This window comes from Meles meles, chromosome 2, assembly GCF_922984935.1.
Source record: "Meles meles chromosome 2, mMelMel3.1 paternal haplotype, whole genome shotgun sequence".
Taxonomy (NCBI): Eukaryota; Metazoa; Chordata; class Mammalia; order Carnivora; family Mustelidae; genus Meles; species Meles meles.
In genome coordinates, this window is record NC_060067.1 from 110,083,290 (window position 1) to 110,105,720 (window position 22,431).

At 39.5% G+C, this 22,431-nt stretch overlaps 1 pseudogene; it reads left to right on the forward strand.

The window, feature by feature from the left end:
- Nucleotides 1-365: 365 nt before the first annotated feature.
- On the forward strand, nt 366-20,870 carry LOC123936878 (annotated as a pseudogene).
- The last annotated feature ends 1,561 nt before the right edge of the window (nt 20,871-22,431 follow it).

Below are 22,431 nucleotides of genomic sequence, written 5' to 3' on the forward strand. Positions count from 1 at the left end.
GGGACATAAAGCAACTGGAGAGAACTGGAGAAGGAGTCACTACAGTGAAACTGGGCATGCAGATTTCAGGTCACAAAGTTGAGGAAAATAGGGTTTGATTATCCTATCAAAGGAAATAGTACAATCAAACATTATTAGAAAGGTCTTAACACAATCTAGGAGGATAAAAGAATCTAAGGAGAATAGATTGTACTGAATGAAGTTTAGTTTGGCAAAATCTCAACCTTTAGCAGTCAAACGCTATGGTGCTTATAAACTTTAGAATAATTTAAGAATTTCTTGCATGTGGCATAGGTTCAATTCACATTTGTTTATTTCATATTTTTTATTTCATACTTTAATGTTAATGACCAAGAACTTATATCATGATGCTTTCCCTCAAGGTGACAAAAATCAACCTCCTCTTTCTGCCTCCATGCAGAGAATGCAATGCTTTCTCAACGTGGATGGCAACTTTTGCATTAAGAGTGAGCAGGTTTCAGTCAATTTTATTCTAGTGCCATTTAAATTGTTCCTGTGCTCATTTTTGAACTGAATTAACTAATACGTGTGTTTGATGCATTAGATAGCGTTACTGGTCATGGAGCACTGCTGATGGTTCTACCAGATATAGGTGCAAGGCAAACCACTCTGTCCCTACACGAACACCCCACATCATGCACACACTGTTGGAAGAATCTTCCTTTGCTAAGACTGATGATGCAGCTCTTCAGAGTCTATTTAATTGGATGTAGATTTTCCACTGGATATGGGATTGCTGTTAAAGTGAGCGAGGTAGCAGTGCCCATTGGCTCAGTTGGTTAAGCATCTGCCTTTGGCTGGGGTCTGTGATCTCAGGATCCTGGGATCGAGCCCTATGTTGGGCTCCCTGTTTGGTGGGGAGCCTGCTTCTCCCTCTCTTTCTGCCTGCTGCTCCCCCAGCTTGTTATCTCTCTTTCTGTCAAATATATATATATATATATATTTAATATATATATTTAATGAGCAAGATGACAAGCAGGATGGGCATTTCTTCCTTTTAAAAATAAATTCTTTTTTTTTCCATTTTATTTATTTTTTCAGCGTAACAGTATTCATTCTTTTTGCACAACACCCAGTGCTCCATGCAAAACATGCCCTCCCCATTACCCACCACCTGTTCCCCCAACCTCCCACCCCTGACCCTTCAAAACCCTCAGGTTGTTTTTCAGATGTGGTATATATACACAATGGAATACTATGCAGCCATCAAAAGAAATGAAATCTTGCCATTTGCGACGACGTGGATGGAACTAGAGCGTATCATGCTTAGTGAAATAAGTCAATCGGAGAAAGACAACTATCATATGATCTCCCTGATATGAGGACATGGAGAAGCAACATGGGGGGGGGGGTAGGGGGATAGGAGAAGAATAAATGAAACAAGATGGGATTGGGAGGGAGACAAACCATAAATGACTCTTAATCTCACAAAACAAACTGGGGGTTGCTGGAGGGAGGTGGGATTGGGAGAGGGGGAGCGGGCTATGGACATTGGGGAGGGGAGGCGAACCATAAGAGACTATGGACTCTGAAAATAAATTCTTTTTAAATGGTTTTCTTGGAATCCTGGAAATCTTCGAATCAAAAATAAAAAAGTTTTGAAAACATATTTCACAGACAGGTTGTTTACACACTGCCAAATCAACCAGAAGAGAAAAATGAAAAATTCAGATTAGAAATTTTATTTCTAAATAGCTGGAAATGAAATTTCTGGATTCAATTTTGTTCCCTCTACATTTCCTTCAGGTTCATTTCTAAATTTATGTTCAGAAATTTAGATCTAAAATTCATTTTTCTTTTTTCACAAAATAAATATCAATGCTGCTGTGTTAGTTGACTAGGGCTGTCATAACAAAGTACCACAGACTGGGTGGCTTAAACAGAAATTTATTATCTCACATTCTGGAGAGTAGAAGCTACACATCAAGGTATCCGCAACACTTGCTCCTTCTGGGCACTGTGAGGGAAGGACCTGTTCTTAGGGCTCTCCATGGCTGCCTTCTATTGACATCCATTTCACATCATCTTCTCTTTATGTCAGTCTTTGCATCCCAATTTCCCCTTTGTGTAAGGGCACCAGTCATATTGGATTGGGGCCTACCCTAATAACCTCATTTTAACTTGATTACCTCTGTAAAGACCCTGCCTCCAAATAAGATCACATTCTGAGGTACTGGGGGTTGAGACTTCAACATGTGAATTTGGAGAGGGGACATAATTTGACCCATACTAGCTGGCATATAACATGAAAACATGAATGAGTTTTTAAGAATGATTATTTGGACTCAATTTATGTATTCTTATTGAGCCAAGGAAGTAAATAGAATAACATACAATTTCTAAACAGAAGAGCCATTCCCACAAGCAATCACCACATTGTGAGCCAATGGGCACTGCTACCTCGCTCACTTTAACAGCAATCCCATATCCAGTGGAAAATCTACATCCAATTAAATAGACACTGAGGAGCTGCATCATCAGTCTTAGCAAAGGAAGATTCTTCCAACAGTGTGTGCATGATGTGGGGTGTTCGTGTAGGGACAGAGTGGTTTGCCTTGCACCTATATCTGGTAGAACCATCAGCAGTGCTCCATGACCAGTAACGCTATCTAATGCATCAAACACACGTATTAGTTAATTCAGTTCAAAAATGAGCACAGGAACAATTTAAATGGCACTAGAATAAAATTGACTGAAACCTGCTCACTCTTAATGCAAAAGTTGCCATCCACGTTGAGAAAGCATTGCATTCTCTGCACATCTCATCCAAATGCAAAGTCTTAAAAAAATGTATCTGTGTTAGTTGATCTCAGATTTATAACTCAAACTCTCTCCAAAGTCTTTTATCCAGCTCCCTATCTGACATCTCCACTCAGATGTCTCACAAGTATCTCAAACTCAATACACATAAAACTGAATTCTTAATCTTCTTTCTCACTGCCCCTCAGCCCTATTTATGACCACTTCGACTTTCTTTATCCTTGATCTTCCTTCTCCATCACCTTATACGTAATCTAGCTGCAAGTCCTGTTAATTTTACCTACAGGCCATATTTCAAATTTGGCCATTTTCTTCAACTCACCACATCATCACATCTTGACTGGAATGATGCAATGGCTTCCCTTCTGTAGTCCTCATTACTCTTCATTACTCCAATAAGTCTCCATTTATCAGCCAGAGTAATTTCATAAAACATAAATCAGACTGCTTTCCTTTTTCATCAAGAATCTTTCAGTAGATTCTATAATGGAAAAATCTCGTCCCTTCCATGACAAAATGGCCACACATGTCTCTCTTGAGACCCTCAAGCCTGCTGAGCTCTTCCCACGTAAAAGCATTTTGATCACATGCTCAGTCTGAGAAGTTCTTGTTTCTCTGTCTACTCTACCTGTGGAGAAACCTCTTCCCATTATTCAAGGGAACATGACTGCTTCATTAAAGTGTATTTTCCAAATCTCAAACTCTCATTATAGCTAAGTCCTCCTCATTAAATTATGAGCTCCAGGAAGGTATGGATTAAGTCTTCTTTATTCACTACAGTGCTTATCAAGGAGAATGAACACAGCAATGGCTTAATAATTAGCAGTTGGACAAAAAGGAATGTATGAATGAATAAAAGAAGGGGGTGTCCAAATATGTGGAAGAGGTGTGGAAAAAGATGAAGGAGCTTGCAGAAAATATGCATGCAGGTGTGGAGGTAGATTCGTCCTAGACATGAGCCCATGACAAGTCTGAGGTCCACAAATCTAAAACATTAGTGTGCATGCACATATCAGTAGCATTTTCAGTCACCACTTGCTTATAGATTTCTTTGGAAAATCCTGGAGATGTAACATTCTGTCTCAGAGAGAGGTGAAAAAAAAGAAACATTGGATTTATTTTTACAATTTGTATTTATAATTTTTTTACTGTATAAGATGTTTGATACCATATTAACACTTGACTAATATACTATTAAAAAAGACAATCTCCACTTCGAGGTATTTTTTTTTTTCCTGGAAGCTGTATCTTAAGGCAAATCACTTGAATGAACATATGTTCTTGCCTTTGCCTATTTGAAAATGGGTCACACTTACAATATAAGAGTATGTGAGGAGGAGGTCTCCAAACTCCCCTTTATTTCAAAGATTCACTGGAAGAATTTATGAAACTCAGAAAAGTGATTATCCTCATGTTTACAGATTATTACAGCAAAAGGATACAGATCAAAAATGGCAAATGAAAAAGGCACATAAGGCAGAGTCCAGAAAAGACCAGGTACAATCTTCTGGTTGTCCTCTCCCAACGATATCGCGTGGACAGAGCTTAATTTTCCCAGCAACAATGTGTGTCAACCATGGAAGTTCACCCAGATCTTGAGGTCCATGGTTTCTATTGGGGAATATAGGCATGGAGCACTCCTATGACCAACCTCAACTATTCAGACCCCAGTATCACCAGAAGTCAAGTTCATAGCTCAAACCCCCAGGTATACAAAAATAGGCATTCACTAGGCATTCACCATACATGATTATTAGCATACACTATCCATCATATCCAAAGTTGTCAGATATACAGACACTCACATAAGGCAGGATAACCTAAGGACTCAAAAGTTATCTTCTAGGAGCTGATCAAGGATCAGTCTGAAAACTTCTGGAATATGGGCACCTGGGTGTCCCAGTCAGTTAAGCATCTGCCTTCGGCTCAGGTCATGATCCCGGGGTTCTGGGATTGCACCCTGTATCAGGTTCCTTGCTCAGCGAGGAGTCTGCTTCTCCCTCTCCTTCTGCCTGCCATTCCCCCTGCTTGTACTCTCACTCTCTCTGTGTCAAATAAATGGATCTTAAAAAAAAAAAAAAAAAGATTTCTGGAATAGTGAAACAGATTTTTTTTTTTTAAATTAAAGAACACTAAGGGGATGGGAACAATGAAGAAAAACAATGGTAAAAAGTAGAACCTAATTATATTTTAAAATTCTTGTATTTGGTATTTTTATTTTAGACTATGGTATTCTTCTGCAATAATGATATGAATAATTTACTACAGACATTAATCTCTAATTCCCATTCCTTCAAAGAGGAAGGTTGGGAAAGGGAGAGGGTTGTTGGTTCATTTTCTTGTTTGGTGGGGTTGTCATTGTATTCAGACAGAAGGCACAGTTAGCAGGATAGGGCCATGATCCATTCAGAGGCTCAGAGGCAAGTAACCGGAGGGTCAAGAAACTATCACTTGACAGATGGATAGCTGAGACCTAGGGAGAAGTTGAGTGGTAGTTTTGTGATTAAATCACACTTCAGAGCCACCTTGGTAAGTCAAACAGTCAAGTTTGGTAAGTCAAACACTTACTAGAGATAAGCTGAATGAACTTTGGAAGACTGAGCTAAAATCATAAGCTTTCATGCCTAAATCTAGAACCTGAAATGCAACCAACAACAAAAACTTCTGTCTCAAATATGGACAATAAAACTAGTACATAAACTGAAAGGAAAGGCAGAACACATCCAGTTGAGTTTCTGGTGCAAAGCTCCCTCCTCTCTCTCTGCCTGCCTAATTTCTCTCTGTCAAATAAATAAAATATTTAAAAAAAAAAAGGAATCCATCAATAAAGTTTATTGAATGAATGAATTATACTTGAGAGAATGACTGCACTGGCTTCAAAGCTTCAAATTCAGGAACTGAACTGAAGGATTAGGATGCCATAACTGACATTAAAACCCATGGGCAGTAGGTGTAATGTATCTGTAGTTCTCTGTAAATCTCCGATTATAGGTGCAGACATTTCAAAACACATGTACACGTATATATACATACACAAGGTACTCCTTCAGGTGATCCCTTCGAGGAAGGACAAAACCAGAGAATCAGAAGTTCTTAAAACAGGCCGTGCTCACCCATAAGCCTCTGCATTTAGGGAAGGAGGGAAGGGAGGAGGGGAGGGAGAGAGGGAGAAACTGTTACAATAAGTGTCATACCTGTTCCATGGGTTTCCCTGTGTGCAGGTCTCTCTGATACCTGATGTGAAACAGGATTAGGACTCTTCGAGCAGGAAAATAACTTCTGGCTAGAGCCTTCTTCAATATAGCTGAGTAAAAATCCCCAAACTGATTAATCACATTTCCTTCCTAGAGCTACATACACATGGATCACTTAATTGCAACACGGAGGTTTGACTTTGATGAAAACCAATTTATTTACAAATGACTCTGAGTCGTGATTATTTAAGGAAATGTTAGTCAGAGCAAACCTAGATTTAGAATAACTCTGTGGAGAAGAGATAATAGAGATCTTGCCACTTATTTCATCCCATTATGAAGTAAGATGAGGTTGTGGGTGGTAGCCAGGAAGCCTACAGAAACTCCCACGCAAAGGCTTGAATAAGGTAACATTTTATAAAGGGTTTTCAGTTATCTGGCAAATACTGTTTTCGTTCCTTTTCTGTTCTCAGACCTTCTGCTGTTTCTAATCCTCTTTGAAGCATTGTCATCAGAATAAGTCATCCAATCCTGATACCATACAGAGCCTCCGAATTTTGCATTCTTGATACTGCCTTTTGATCCTACTTCTAGAATTTACAGGTCACCCTATAGTGAAATTGTGCTGTCTTTGGCCTGCGAGGGATGCCCTTTCAGTCATCATGAGCTGTAAGCTGGCTGGGTACCCAGGTTTCTTGGGATTGACCTGAACAAAGACAAATTTGAGAAGTCCATGGCTATGGTTGCCACCAAATGCATCAATTCCCAGTACTCTATGAAGCCCATGGGTGACGTGCTTTCAGAAATGACAGGCGACACCATGGCCTAGGAGTTTTGAAGTCATTGGGCATCTTGAAACGGTGATAAGAGCCAAGATAGAGGAGCCATACAATACCCAAGCTCTTTGATCACACAAGGCAAAACTCACTTTCTATAGCTTTGTTAACAACCAACTACAGAAATAAACCTGCTGTGCCCAAACTAGTAACCATGAAGCAGGTTTATTTAAAAAGTCAAAAGCTTATAAGCGTGTCTCCTAACCGTAAGTATCACATTATACCACTCTCATGTGACCAGAGTGCAAGGCAGTCAAACACCTAGACAAATTTTTGTGTTCTCTTTCTTGTATATCTGGATTTCTGGACAAGGGTGATTCCATCTCTTACACTTTAATGAGCCAGATGTCACAAAGTGACCCTCTGAGATCCACAGGGAAAGGGGACTTTTCCAAATTTGGCAGTCTCATCCCCCAAATCCATGATGTATCCAACCACACTCTTTACTCCTGAGTTTTGTTTTCCTGAATGTGAATTCCCTTAAAATAGAAGCCTTCAACTTCTTTTTTTTTTTTTTTAAGATTTTATTTATTTGACAGAGAGAGACACAGCGAGAGAGGGAACACAAGCAGGGAGAGTTGGAGAGGGAGAAGCAGGCTTCTCACTAAGCAGGGAGCCCCATGCAGGGCTCAATCCCAGGACTCTGGGATCAGGACCTGAGCTAAAAGCAGATGCTTAACGACTAAGCCACCCAGATGCCCCAGCTTTCAGCTTTCTAAAATGTTCCCCCTTTGCAGCAGCCAGTAGCACCAGATGCCCCTTTAGATTTGAGAAGTAGGTCCGAGGTATATAATTAGGGTCTATTGATTTCTAGATGATACTTTGATGAACACTGGTCTTGAAAAATGTGCACATCCATTGTTATAATCCAGCAACTACTCAGAAAACCACTTGGACAAATGGCCACAAAATGTCTGTTTAGCCTCCAAGATGCCATCAAAAAAAGAAACTCCTTTGTATCACGTTTTAATATTTTCATACCTTTTTTAAAAAGATGAGTCAATTGACTTAGTAGAGTTAATTCAATTTAGTTGAGTTAAAATGACTTTTCAGGGCTCATCGGAAGTGGTGATATTGGTCTGAAAATAGCACAGGAATTTTCTCTTGAGTTTTGGTCCATGGTACATTGAAATGCCATGAACACCAACCACAATAATTTCTGCTCTCTGCCTTGAAGAGCAAATGTATGAAAAAGTTAAAGTAAGACTAGAGTTACATTGTAATTTTTAAAAAGATTTTATTTATTTATTTGACACAGAGAGAAAGATCACAAACAGGCAGAGAGGCAGGCAGAGGTGTTGGGGGCGGGGAGAGGGGCGGGAAGCAGGCTTCCCGCTGAGCAGAGAGCCTGAGGCAGGGCTTGATCCTAGGACCCTGAGACCATGACCTGAGCTGAAGGCAGAGGCCTAACCCACTGAGCCACCCAGGTGCCCCTGTAATTTTTTTTTTTAAGCAAGCAGAAAACAAAAGCATGTGAACCTAATTCAGCATCACAACTCGGAAACTGAACTACCTGCTGGAACCACAGTAACATGTAGGACATTTCAGGGTCCATGAGATATTACAAAACAGAAGGAACAAATAATCGCCTTTGTTTTAAACTCAGATTGATGTCCTTGCATCCTGCTATGGAAACAGCATGGTGCAAGTTGCTCCCCCATGAGCCAACATGCTCACCCACAACCCTATGCTGCTCCTCACTGGACACACATGGATGTGATTATTTAGGAGTAAGCACAGCAGAGCCTCTGATCTGAGAGTGGTGGTCTTAAACCTTGGAGCTTCAACAAGTGAGAGAAGCCTATTGTCTCATCATAACCCCCCTTACAGAATTTCCAAGGATGGGTATAAAATGAAACCATGACCACTTGGTATGAAGAACAATTACCCACCCCTCACCCTGATTTAGGGCTTTTAGTTGGCATGTGTTTAAAATTAGCATTTGCAACTCAACTTCCTCAAAGGCTCCAATAGAAGCACCAGCACTTTCTCTATTGTCATGATTTGTGGGACAAGAAGTTCTAGTTGATTGTTCTCAATAAATTCAAGAATGTGTATTAAAAATAGAAAGTCTCTAATTCACAATAGCATCAGCAAGAAATTCTGGACCCTAAGTCAAAATATACAAAAAGGATGTGTTACATTTTATAGGGACAATTGAGATTCACACTAAAATGTGTGAATGTGTCCTGGTCTTGTATGAACTATCAGCAGAATTTGATGTTGCTGGTGGCTGCCTTTTTCTCAAACACTCTGTTCACTTGGATTCTAGATATCACTTTGTTGTTCTTCTCTTTTTTAATTTCCTGTCTCCCTGGTCACTCCTTCCAGGAATCTATGCCAGAGCCTCTACATTCTTCAGACATCTAACTTTGGGGTATCCTCGGGCACAGTCTTCATACTTCCTCCTCTTTACTTACCTTTACTTCCAAGGGTATCTCCTCTGGTCTCATGGCTTTAAATATACTGTTTATGACACTTAAGTTTATCTCTTCAGCCTAGACCTCCCCTTGAGCTGCAGACTCATATGTCCAATAACCTACCTGACACCCCCACTTAGATATTTGATAGACATGAAAACTCAACTTGCCCCAGACCACACATGATTCCACCACCTCTAAACCAAGGCCCCAACCTACTCCTCCAAATCTTCCCACTGCAATAAACAATAGCTCCATCATTCCTGCTGGTCAGGCTCCAAAACTTGGCTTATGCCCTCTCTCTCAAATAATGAATGTTTCAGCAAGTCCTATTGGCTTTATCTTCAAAACATACCCAGGGTCTGACCATTTCTCACCAGCACCTTCACTTGTCCATGCCACTATCATCTCCTTCCTGCATTATAGTAACTTCTTAAATAGTCTTCCTGCTTTTGCCCTTTGCCCCTATATAGAATGCTCCCCTCAGAGCAGCCAGACTGTTAAAAATGGGATCAGGTCAGGTCACTCCTCTCTAAAACCCTCTAATGGCTTCCTTTTTCACTCAGAATAAAACTCCAAAATATACAATGGCCAAAAGGCCCCACATGATCTGGCCCTCTGACCCCAGGTGCTACTATTCTTCTGCCCTCACGCTGCTCAGCCACACTAGACTCCTCACTGTTCTTCCAGCCAACACTCTACCTCGCTGGCCTTTGCGTTTACTCTGCCCTCTCCCTGAAATATTCTTTTCCAAGATTTCTGGCTAGCTCATTGCCTTTAGGTTTTTGTTCAAATGTCACTTTATCAAGCAGCCCTTCCCTGTGCTTTATTAAGTGGCATTCCTTCCCTCCCTCCCCACCCTCATTCTCTGGCACTCCCTACTGCCTTTACTCTGTTTGTCCTTTACGCTCATCACAGATTGCGCATTTATTGTCAGTTCTCAACACTGAAAGGAGAGGATTCTCATGCTTCCTGCAAGCAGGGACTTGGTATGTTTCACTATACTGGCAGCCCTGAAATGGTGCCTGATACTCAGTCCATACTCAATAGGTATTTATTGAATAACCGAAGTTTACTTCTAATATTCCTGTATAATCCAGAATCTCCCCATACCACACACACAGTCAAAGTGAGGAGGCTTAACTTATATCTCTTATTGTTTGTTCCTTAATTCAAGTCTTATTTCCTGGAAGGAATCTTCTCTAAAAAAAACCCCATCCATACCAACCAGCCCATCACTCTTGTAACCCAATTACTGTGGAAAGAAAACAAGCTTTGGTTTCACATCGACCACTCGGTCATGGGTGATCCCGACAAACGCTGTAAGCAGTGCTGAGTGGGCTCCAGGGAGAAGGAGAAGAAAGGAAATGGAATCGAAAACAGTGAACTAGAAACAGTTCTTTCTGTAAAGACTGTTTTATGTGAAAGGAACACACCCAGGGCAACAAAAAGAAGATGCAAGCATCAAGAAAGGGTTTGTTGTTGTTGTTGTTGTTATTGTTGTTTTTGCCTTTGTTTCTCAAGACAGGTGAAATACAGCTTATGTGTGTGCTCGTGAGAATAGCCCATTATGGGAAAAAGGTAATAATTCAGGAGAGAAAAGGGATAAATATAAGATAAAATATAAAGATCACTTGGTAAAACCAAAAGAGAAAATGTGTGTTTATTTATAGGTTGGGAAAGTAGAGATAATGTTCCAAAACTAGTGATTGATTTCCTGGCAAAGAAATTTGACCCAGACCAGTTGATTATCTATGTTTTATGTTTTAAAATAAAATCAGTAAAGAATTTGAGCTCCTCTTATTCAGGACAAAGGTCTCTGTTTGTCTGGTGATCTTGATTCCTCCCCACAGTCAACTTTTAAAACGTAATATTTATAAATGTATCCATTTCCTTCATATTTTATTTCTGATTATTTAATCTAGCAAGATTGATATCACTGATTATTTCTTTATAGATTTAGTGTATCACTGTCCTATATTAGCCACTTTTTTTTTGTACTGTTGAAGTCATTGCTTATTACAGAAAAAGAAAGGAGCATGCAGCATTGGCATTTCAAGAATAATGAGTGTTTCATTCACTCACAACAAGCAAGAGGATTCAACAGACCCGCTGGACTGATCTGGTATGAAATAATTGCATTGATGACTCTTCAAGTTGTGATCACCAGATAGCACCCGGCAATTATTTTGAACAGCTGGCTGGTATTGTGCATCTATTTATAAAACCGTCCTCTTCTACAAAGCTGGGATCTTTTTTTATTTTCTTTTTCAGTTGATTTCATCTTGGCTATTTTTTATCTCATCATAAAGATGCTTATTTTTTCAAGTAAGGCCACAAAAACTTACTTTACAGTTTTCAAAGTGCTTTTTCTAAACCTACTATCTTCTGATCCTTCTATTATTATGGTTGTTGCAACCATTTCCGGTTGAAGAAACTAAGATTGTGAGCGGCAAGTAAATAACTTCCCAGACCTCGCAGAGGCAGACTCAGTGCAAAGCCTGGGATCTTCCCACCACTTTCGAGCTTCTCTGGCAAAGAGTGGGCAAGCTCTGGGCCAACATGGGCTTTCTTGTCACATTACTTATTGCTTCTGAGGGTTGGGCAAGAGTTGAGGTAAGATATGAAGAATTCACACAAGTACCAACTGAGTCATCCATCTCATAGGTCAGAGATCCTGTCTACAAGATGAAATAAATTTCATTCACTGAGTCTAAATTTACTAAACATCCACTACACACCAAGGCTTTGGGTTTCATTAGCAACAGGAACTGTACCTTAATCTGAGATCCAAATTCTCACTAGTTTTCCTCCTGCATGCCTTTTCAGTGTTGTTTCTAGTCTCTACATCTGGTCTAGATTACTAGATCATTGTATCATGAACATTCAAACCATTTATAATAATAATAGAAAAGGGGCGCCTGGGTGGCTCAGCGGGTTAAGGCCTCTGCCTTCGGCTCAGGTCATGATCCCAGGGTCCTGGGATCGAGCCCCGCATCGGGCTCTCTGCTTGGCTGGGAGCCTGCTTCCTCCTCTCTCTCTCTCTGCCTGCCTTTCTGCCTACTTGCCTACTTGTGATCTCTATCTGTCAAATAAATAAATCTTTAAAAAAAAATAATAATAATAGAAAAAAGTGGGCCCAACTGTCAGGATTGCCCATATGCCTTTACTCGGTGAAGCAAAAATAATAGCTTAATATAATAATTACAAATTATTGTCCAAAGAAACAAATTCCACTTTTAGGAAATTTGCTTCAAATATCCCACCTTCTGCTGTGACTTCCAAATGAATATTTATAAACCCAAGCCCTTCAATTTCCACCTACTTCCTGTAGAGTTCCACCTTAATGTCCCACTTGCACCTGCTTTGTCCCAAACAGTTCTTTCACCAGCACATCTTATCTCAGGAAATAATGCCCCTTTTTCTGCTTTTATAGAGTAGAAGCCACAGCCTCACATTTGATGTCTTCACTCTTGCCTAGCACATAACAAACTGATGGTAAGACCCGATGGTTCCCCCTTCAGTATGCCTCCCTCTCTGGCTCACGATCATTACCTTAGCTCAGTCTAATCATCCATCATCTGGACAAGTTAACACAGTAGTGGGATAACAGATCTCCTGCCTACTGCATTTTAGCACAATTGTCAGGCCTTCACCAAGCTGCTAAAACTCAGCTTGTCCCCAAATGCCAACAACGTCTTAGACTAGTTCTGGACCACAACCTATTTTATTTACTAATGTATCCAGTCTTTCAAAAACTAAGAACTTAGCACCCATTCTTCTGCAGCGTCTGTGTTACACGCTGGAGACATAGTGAGGGAGGAGGTCTATCTACTTTGATAAGTCTGCTAGGCTTTCAGAAGTTTAAGTGCACTCAATTACCCTTCCTGCTCACACCTTGCTAGCCTTAAACATGCTTTCCCTTCAGTCAGAAAAACTCACTTCCTATTGTCAGCCTGTGGCAACTGTACTGATGCTTCAAGAATCGGCTCAGATATCCTTATCAAAGACCCACAAGAAGGAAGTTAATTGGTGAGGACTTCAGGTCCAGGACATTACCAATAACAGAATTTACCTGAAGATTCTGTAACAGATAGGAAGGCCAATTGGCTTAACTGTCATCTGGGAGGTATGGAAACAAATTACAAAAATGGTCATTTTCCCTTTTGCTTCTGAACTGTCTACACATTTCGAGTCAAAGTGGCAGGAAGTCTGTTGTATAATGGCGACCTGGAGCTCCCTTTTCACACTTCTTTCCACTGTGATCATGGATCTATTTCAAAAATATAAGCAGAAGTGGAAGATTTGGTGAAGATATATAATCTTTATAAAATAAATATTTAGAGGTTTCTTAGACCCTGGGAATTAGCAGGGGGCTTGGGGTCAATAATACTAAAATTTTAAATTTACATTTTCTGTAGCTGTAGTTATGCTTGGATTTTTACACTGAATAGTTTTTAAAAAAAGATTTAACCAGCTACCACCACTTAGAGCAAACTGGGCATGTAAAGATAACAGTTTATATTTCTTAAAGTAATAGTAATGCTATGGATGGTCTTTAACACATTGTAACCATATTTTTTTGGATTGAAATGGAAATTTTTTAAAAACACTTTTTATAAATTAACTTGAATTAGGTTTACAAATCTGCTCATTGAATGGTACAAATTCCTTGATGAGATTAGGAAAGAAATAGGGTCATTTAAGAGCAAAGCACATTTTTTTAATGATTAACTTTAAGAATCATTATTATATAACTAGGTGAAACCAAAAAGCATAGTAAAGTGCTTCAGGCTTTTTTACCAGCATATATTAATATTTCAGAAAATATGCCTTTTTATAATATTACTTAAATATAAAAGTGCAGCTAGAATCACACTGTAAAACATATCCTATAGGGCACCTGGGTGTCTCAGTCTTCAAGCGTCTGCCTTTGGCTAAGGCGTGATCCCAGGGTCCTGCTAGGTGAGCAGCTTCAGGCTTCCTGCTAGGCAAGCCTGCTTCTCCCTCTCCCTCTGCCATGCTCTCCCTCTCCCTCTCTGACAAATAAATAAAATCTTAAAAGAAAAATCCTAATGTTCAGCTCAGTAAAGTAGAATCATAAGTCCCCAAGTCCCTGTTTACTTAGTAATGACTCTGATTTAACAAAAAAATGTTTTCAGTTTGGTGCAACTGCATCTATCACTTTTCTTTCTGTCTATATAATCGATCTATCTATCTATCTATCTATCTCATCTATCTATTTCTTTATGTATAATGCGCTAAAATTTCATAACAAAAATTGAATAGTTTATAAAATGTTCTGTGGTGATATATTTTGTTTGGAGAGGGCAGTTATATTTTGTTATTGAGCTTTTCTTAGCTGTGGATAAAGTATTAAAACACCTGAAAAAACATATGAGATGCTTTATAAAAAAAATAAGTAAGGGGGGTATAGCAGAAATTGGGGGTTTTAATACAAGGCCATAATATAGCTCAGGCAGACCTGTCTTGGTAGATTGCAAAATCTCCCAAATCTCCACTTTTACACAATGACTATTTCCCAGTGAAAAATGTCTTAAAGTCAAGGAGCAAGTTTTCTTCCCTTCTCCTAGTTTGTTGATCTAGTTCAACTAGGTTTAAAAAACAAATAAACAGGTGAAATACCTAAAAAGTATATGGAATTCCTTTGTGAAGTACCTTCATCATCAGCTAAGTTTGGCTATAGCAATTTTCAAAGCACTTGTCATAGTCACAGTTTATTAATATGTAATATATATAACACATATATAAATACATGTATTTATGATATATATGTACAATCTCCACCTAAGAATCATTTAGAGACATTTCCCTCATCCATTAGCAATGTCTACTGTTAGAACCCTATGACCTAATTAAGGAAGTAAAAAGTGCCCCCAGAAAAGCATTTTTAACCAGAAAAATATGTGAAATGAATTATCTCTTATCTCAAACTTAAAAAAACATTAAATAAGGACATACAAAGTTATATTCAAGTATAGTTACAGCAAAGAAATAAATCCAAGAAGGAATAAACATGTTATCAGATAAGTTTTGATCATCTTGGAGTCAAGATGGCAGAGAAGTAGTAGGCTGAGAGGACATCAGGTAGCAGGAGATCAGCTAGATAGCTTATCAAACCATTCCGAACACCTACAAATCTAACAGGAGATTTAAGAGAAGAAGAGCAACAATTCTAGAAACAGAAAACTGACCACTTTCCTAAAGGCAGGAAGTGCGGAGAAGTGAATCCAAAGCGACGGGGAAGATAATGGGGGGAGGGGCCAGCTCCTGGCAAGCGGTGGAGCAAAGGAGCACAACATCAGGACTTTTAAAAGTTGGCTCCACTGAGGGACATCACTCCAGAGGCTAAACTGGGGTGAAGCCCATGCAGGGACAGCGTGGTCTCAGGTCCTGTAGGGTCGCAGAAGGATCAGGGGGTGTCTGAGTGTCTCAGAGTTCACAGGTATTAGAGCAGGGAAGCTGGCTACAGAGACGGAGCAGAGGAGTGAGCACTCAACTCGGGGTTACCTTATTGTGATCTGTGGCAAAGGCCACTACTCTGTGAGTGGGGACCCCACAAGATCCGGGGAGACACCCCTGGAAGAGCAGGGATCTGTAGTGTTTGGAGACTCCAGGAGGGTCTGTGTGCCAGAGACAGAGAAACTTGGTCACAGGCTGGGTGAGCTTGGAGTGCAGCCAGAGGCCAGAGAGATGGGAGTGACTGAGCACTTTTCTCTGAGGGTGCACTGAGGAGTGGCATCCTGAGCTCTCAGCTCCTCCAGGCTGGAGATTGGGAGGCCGTCATTTTCATTCCCATCCTCCAGAACTCTATGGAAAGCTCCTGAAAGTGAACCCAAGCAGATTACTTAGCCTGGCCCCTGGTAAGTGTGGTGCAATTCCGCCTCAGGCAAAGACACTTGAGAATCACTACAACAGGCCCTCCCCCAGAAGATCAACAAGAAATCCAGCCAAGACCAAGTTCACTTACTAAGGAGAAAAGTGCAATTCCCGAGGAGGAGAAAGCAAAACATGGAATTCATGGCTTTCTCCCCATGATTCTTTAGTCTTGCAAAGTTAACTAATTTTTTTTTATTTTTTTTCTTCTGCTAAATTTAACTTTTATCCTTTCCTCTTTTAATGTTTTTTAACTAGTTTATTTTAACAATACCTTTCAAAAAAATTTTTTTGAAACTTCATTATTATAGTCATATTTTATCCCTCATTCTATCTAACTTTATTTTTTGTATACACATAGGGATTTTTCTTCTAAAAAAATTTTGTGATACAACTTCTTCTAATAGATCAAAATATACCCTAAATCTAGCACTGGGCTTTGTTCTAGTCTCCAGCCTGAGAAAATTCTCTCCACTTTCTTTTTCTTTATTCTCCCAACTAACTTATCTTATCAACTTCTTTTTTTATTTTTTTTAATTTTTTTTTATTTATTTAACAGAGAGAAATCACAACTAGGCAGAGAGGCAGGCAGAGAGGCAGGCAGAGAGAGAGGAGGAAGCAGGCTCCCTGTGGAGCAGAGAGCCCAATGTGGGGCTCGATCCCAGGACCCCGGGATCATGACCTGAGCTGAAGACAGAGGCTTTAACCCACTGAGCCACCCAGGCGCCCCATCTTATCAACTTCTTTTTTTAGATTTTTTTTAAAATTTTCATCTTTATAGTCATATTCCATCCCTTCATTGTGTTTACCCTTATATATGTTTCTCATTCTTTAAAATTTTTGGAGGTAGTTTCTTCTAAGAGACCAAAATACTCCCAAAATTAAGTGGGTGAACCTGTTCTATTATATATATATTCTTATTATATATATGTATTCTTTTTTATATTATTTCTTTATTTTTTTCTTTTTTTAATTTTTTTCCTGAACTTCATTTTACCCCCCTTCTTCCTCCCATGATTTGGGGTCCCTTCTGATTTGGTTAAAGCACATTTTACTGGGGTCTTTGCCACCCTTTTAGTATTTCATTTGCTCCTTCATATATTCTTATCTGGATAAAATGACAAGGCAGAAAAAATCACCACAAAAAAAAAGAACAAGAGGCAGTACTGAAGGCCAGGGGCCTAATCAATACGGACATTGGTAATGTGTCAGATCCAGAGTTCAGAATGACATTCTCAAGGAGCTAGTGGGGCTCAAAAAAGGCATGGAAGATATTAGAGAAACTATGTCTGGAGAAATAAAAGCCCTTTCTGGAGAAATAAAAGAACAAAAATCCTGAAAGCAGCCTGGGACAAGAAGTCTGTAACATACAATGGTAAAAATATTAGATTGGCAGCAGACTTATCCACAGAGACCTGGCAGGCCAGAAAGAACTGGCAGGATATATTCAGAGCACTAAATGAGAAAAACATGCAGCCAAGAATACTCTATCCAGCTAGGCTGTCATTGAAAATAGAAGGAGAGATAAAAAGCTTCCAGGACAAACAAAAACTAAAAGAATTTGTAAACACCAAACCAGCTCTACAGGAAATATTGAAAGAGATCCTCTAAGCAAAGAGAGAGCCTAAAAGTAGTAGATCAGAAAGGAACAGAGACAATATACAGTAACAGTCACTTTACAGGCAATAAAATGGCACTAAATTCATATCTCCCAATAGTTACCCTGAATGTAAATGGGCTAAATGCCCCAACAAAAAGACACAGCGTATCAGAATAGATTTAAAAAAAAAACCATTAATATGCTGTCTACAAGAAACTCATTTTAGACCTGAAGACACCTCCAGATTTAAAGTGAGGGGGTGGAAAACAATTTACCATGCTAATGGACATGAAAAGAAAGCTGGGATGACAATCCTTATATCAGATCAATTAGATTTTAAGCCAAAGATTATAATAAGAGATGAGGAAGGACACTATACCATACTCAAAGTGTCTGTCCAACAAGAAGATCTAACAATTTTAAATATCTATGCCCCTAACATGGGAGCAGCCAACTATATAAACCAATTAATAACAAAATCAAAGAAACACATTGACAATAATACAATAATAGCAGGGAATTTTAACACTCCCCTCCCTGAAATGGACAGATCATCCAAGCAAAAGACCAACAAGGAAATAAAGGCCTTAAATGAAACACTGGACCAGATGGACATCATAGATATATTCAGAACATTCCAACCCAAAGCAACAGAATACACATTCTTCTCTACTGCACATGGAACAATCTCCAGAATAGATCACATCCTGGGTCATAAATCAGGTCTCAGCCAGTACCAAAAGATTGGGATCATTCCCTGCATATTTCCAGACCACAATGCTCTGAACCTAGAACTTAGTCACAAGAAGAAATTTGGAAAGAACCCAAATACATGGAGACTAAACAGCATCTTTCTAAAGAGTGAATAGGTCAACCAGGAAATTAAAAAAGAATTGAAAAAAATTCATGGAAACAAACGATAATGAAAACACAATGGTTCAAAAATCTGTGGGACAAGCAAAGGCAGTCCTGAGAGGAAAATATATAACAGTACAAGCCTTTTTCAAGAAACAAGAAAAGTCTCAAATACACAACCTAACCCTACACCTAAAGAAGCTGGAGAAAGAACAAAAGAGAAAGCCTAAACCCAGCAGGAGAAGAGAAATCATAAAGATCAGAGCAGAAATCAATGAAATAGAAACAAACAAACAAACAAAAATGGAGAGGAGAGGGAGTTGAGGGAAACTGGAAGGGGAGATGAACCATGAGAGACTATGGACTCTGAAAAACAACCAGAGGGTTTTGAAGGGGCAGGGGGGTGAGAGGTTGAGGAACCAGGTGGTGGGTAATAGGGAGGGCACTTACTGCATGGAGCACTGGGTGTGATGTCAAAACAATGAACACTGTTATGCTGTAAATAAACAAATAAACAACAACAACAACAAAAAAAAACCCCACAATAGAACAAATCAACAAAACTAGGAGCTGGTTCTTTGAAAGAATTAATAAGATTGATAAACCCCTGGCCAGACTTATCCAAAAGAAAAGAGAAAGGACCCAAATAAATAAAGTCATGAATGAAAGAGGAGAGATCACAACTAATAGCAAAGAAATACAGACAATTATAAGAACATACTATGAGCAACTCTACGCCAACAAATTTGACAATCTGGAAGAAATGGATGCATTCCTAGAGACATATAAACTACCGCAACTGAACCAGGAAGAAATAGGAAACCTGAACAGACCCATAACCAGTAAGGAGATTGAAGCAGTCATCAAAAATTTCCCAATAAACAAGAGCCCAGGGCCAGACGACTTCCCAGGGGAATTCTACCAAACATTTAAAGAATTAATTCCTATTCTCCTGAAACTGTTCCAAAAAATAGAAATTGAAGGAAAACTTCCAAACTCATTTTATGAGACCAGCATCACCTTGATCCCAAAACCAGACAAGGATCCCACCAAAAAAAAGACCAATATCCTTGATGAACACAGATGTGAAAATTCTCACCAAAATACTAGTCAATAGGATCCAGCAATACATTAAAAGGATTATTCACCACGACCAAGTGGGATATATTCCATGGCTGCAAGGTTGGTTCAACATCCATAAATCAATCAATGTGATCCAATACATTAATAAAAGAAACAACAAGAACTGGATGATACTCTCAATAGATGTTGTAAAAACATTTCACAAAGTACAGCATCCTTTCCTGATTAAAACTCTTCAAAGTGTAGGAATAGAGGGTACATACCTCAATATCATCAAAGCCATCTATGAAAAACCCACCACAAATATCATTCTCAATGGAGAAAATCTGAGAGCTTTTCCCTAAGGTCAGGAACACGGCAGGGATGTCCATTATCACCACTGCTATTCAACATAGTACTAGAACTCCTAGCTTCAGCAATCAGACAACAAAAAGAAATTAAAGGCATCCAAATCAGCAAAGAAGATGTCAAACTATCACTCTTTGCAGATGATATGATACTATATGTGGAAAGCCCAAAAGACTCCACTCCAAATCTGCTAGAACTTGTACAGGAATTCAGTAAAGTGTCAGGATATAAAGTCAATGCACAGAAATCAGTTGAATTTCTCTACACCAACAACAAGACAGAAGAAAGAGAAATTAAGGAGTCAATCCCATTTACAATTGCACCCCAAACCATAAGATACCTAGGAATAAACCTAACCAAAGAGGTAAAGAATCTATACTCAGAAAACTATAAAGTACTCATGAAAGAAATTGGGGAAGACACAAAGAAATGGCAAAATGTCCCATGCCCATGTATTGGAAGAACAAATATTGTGAAATGTCTATGCTACCTAAAGCAATCCAGTTTGGTGACTGTGGCCATTGCTGCTATGTACATTAAAGTTTCTCTTGTTTGAAGAATATTGTCTCTTTCTTTCCCCCAGTTGCTTCACGAAGTAATTCAGCATGGAGAATATCTCATCATCCAAAGTCTTTCCTCCAGTTGTAATAAGGGTCAAATGAAGAAAGTGGCCTACTTCCTTACACTGGATGTTCATTTCCGAGACTCAATTAGCCGCCAGCTGCCAGACGTTCATAGAGGTGGTCAGGCATGTTCCTTTGGTGTCAGTGCATTAGACAAAATGTTTGTAGGATTGGAAGGGTCCCTAAAAGGAGGAACACCTAATCATTCCCTGAAGTCTCCCCACCTCACATAGGAGACCTCTAACATGAGGTCTTTCTACCTTTAACCAAGAATATTCTCATTTTCACAACTTACACCATGGAAGTCTGCAATATATTATTTCTCTCTCTCTACACAAATTACACAGTCCGTGACCAGTACTTTTCCCTAAGAAGAGCTTGGCAGGGTGCCTGGGTAGCTCCGTCGTTAAGTGTCTGCCTTCAGCTCAGGTCATGGTCTGGGCGTCCTACTCTCATGCCCTACATTGGGCTCCCTGCTCAGTGGAGAACCTGCTTCTACCTCTCCCTCTGTTTCTCCGCCTGCTTGTATTCACTCTCTCTCTCTCTGTCTCTCTGTCAAATAAATAAATAAATAAAATCTTAAAAAAAAAAAAAAAGAATAGCTTGGCATTTTGACCTTACTCATCTGGACGAACTCTCCAACTACTGGGGAATAATCATCTGGGTAATTCAAACTAGTCTGACCCAAACTAAATCCTTTATTCCCCCCAAAGTCAAACTACCTCCTGGGTTTTTCATTTTAGTTTGTGACCCCACCATCCACTCAAACTGGAAAGCCAGACACCATGCTGGATTCCTCCTCTGCACTAGTCTCCACATCTAATGACTCATTAAGGCCTCTTGGTTTTACCTCCTAAGTAAAAAATCACTAATTCCCTCTCATTCCCTGCTAGCACATTTCCTGACTTGGTTTCTTCATCTCTTGCCCAAAGACCTGCAATAAACATCAAACATATGTCACCGTCTTGCAGAATGGCTTTGGACTAACTCATCCCAGGCCTCCAAACCCACCCATGTCAGTGCCCAAACTGAGTATTCACTTTTCTCTCTCTTTAAGATACAAACAGGCTTTCTGAGTGCAAAGAAGAAAGCATAACCAACCTCCTCATACCACATTCTCTCACCTAAGGCTTCAGAGCAGAATGGGCATGGACAGGATGTGTAGAGTAGAGAGGGCATGCCCCTTTCACCACGGACCAGCTCTGCTTGGGCCCCAGTTGGTTTCTGTTCAGTGGGAGAGAGGATGAGGCCCCCACCTAACAAGAATGGATAGAATGCCAAGCACAGGTGCCCCCTATGGCTGGGACTCTGACCGCACTGATGTCCTCTCCTCCTTTCCACCAGAGTAGGAACTGTTTCTTTTCCCTTAGGAAGGAGTTTTATTTTTCACTGGCTTATTTCCCCTGAAAAACAATGGAGAATTCAGGGTCCAGATACCATGAACTTAACTACTTTATCTTTCATTGGAGACAAACTCAGTAATCCTTGGGGAATCATGACATTCTTCTAGTTGGATTTACTGAGTTTTAAAATTTAATTTTACTAGTAATCATTGAACATACAACCTATATGACCCACTTAATTTTCCCTAATCTTTGGAAATTGTGAATACTTAAAGAGAAATGTTGCTATCCTATTACCTTCCTGTAAGTTAATTACAGGGAGAACTTTAGGAAATTCCATATACCTTATCTCTTGTCTTATTCTCCTTTGGCTTTTCCCTCCACAGTCCCCAGGTGAGGCATCTGAAAGACAAATCTGACTACATAATTTCTTTACTTAAAAGTCCTTCAA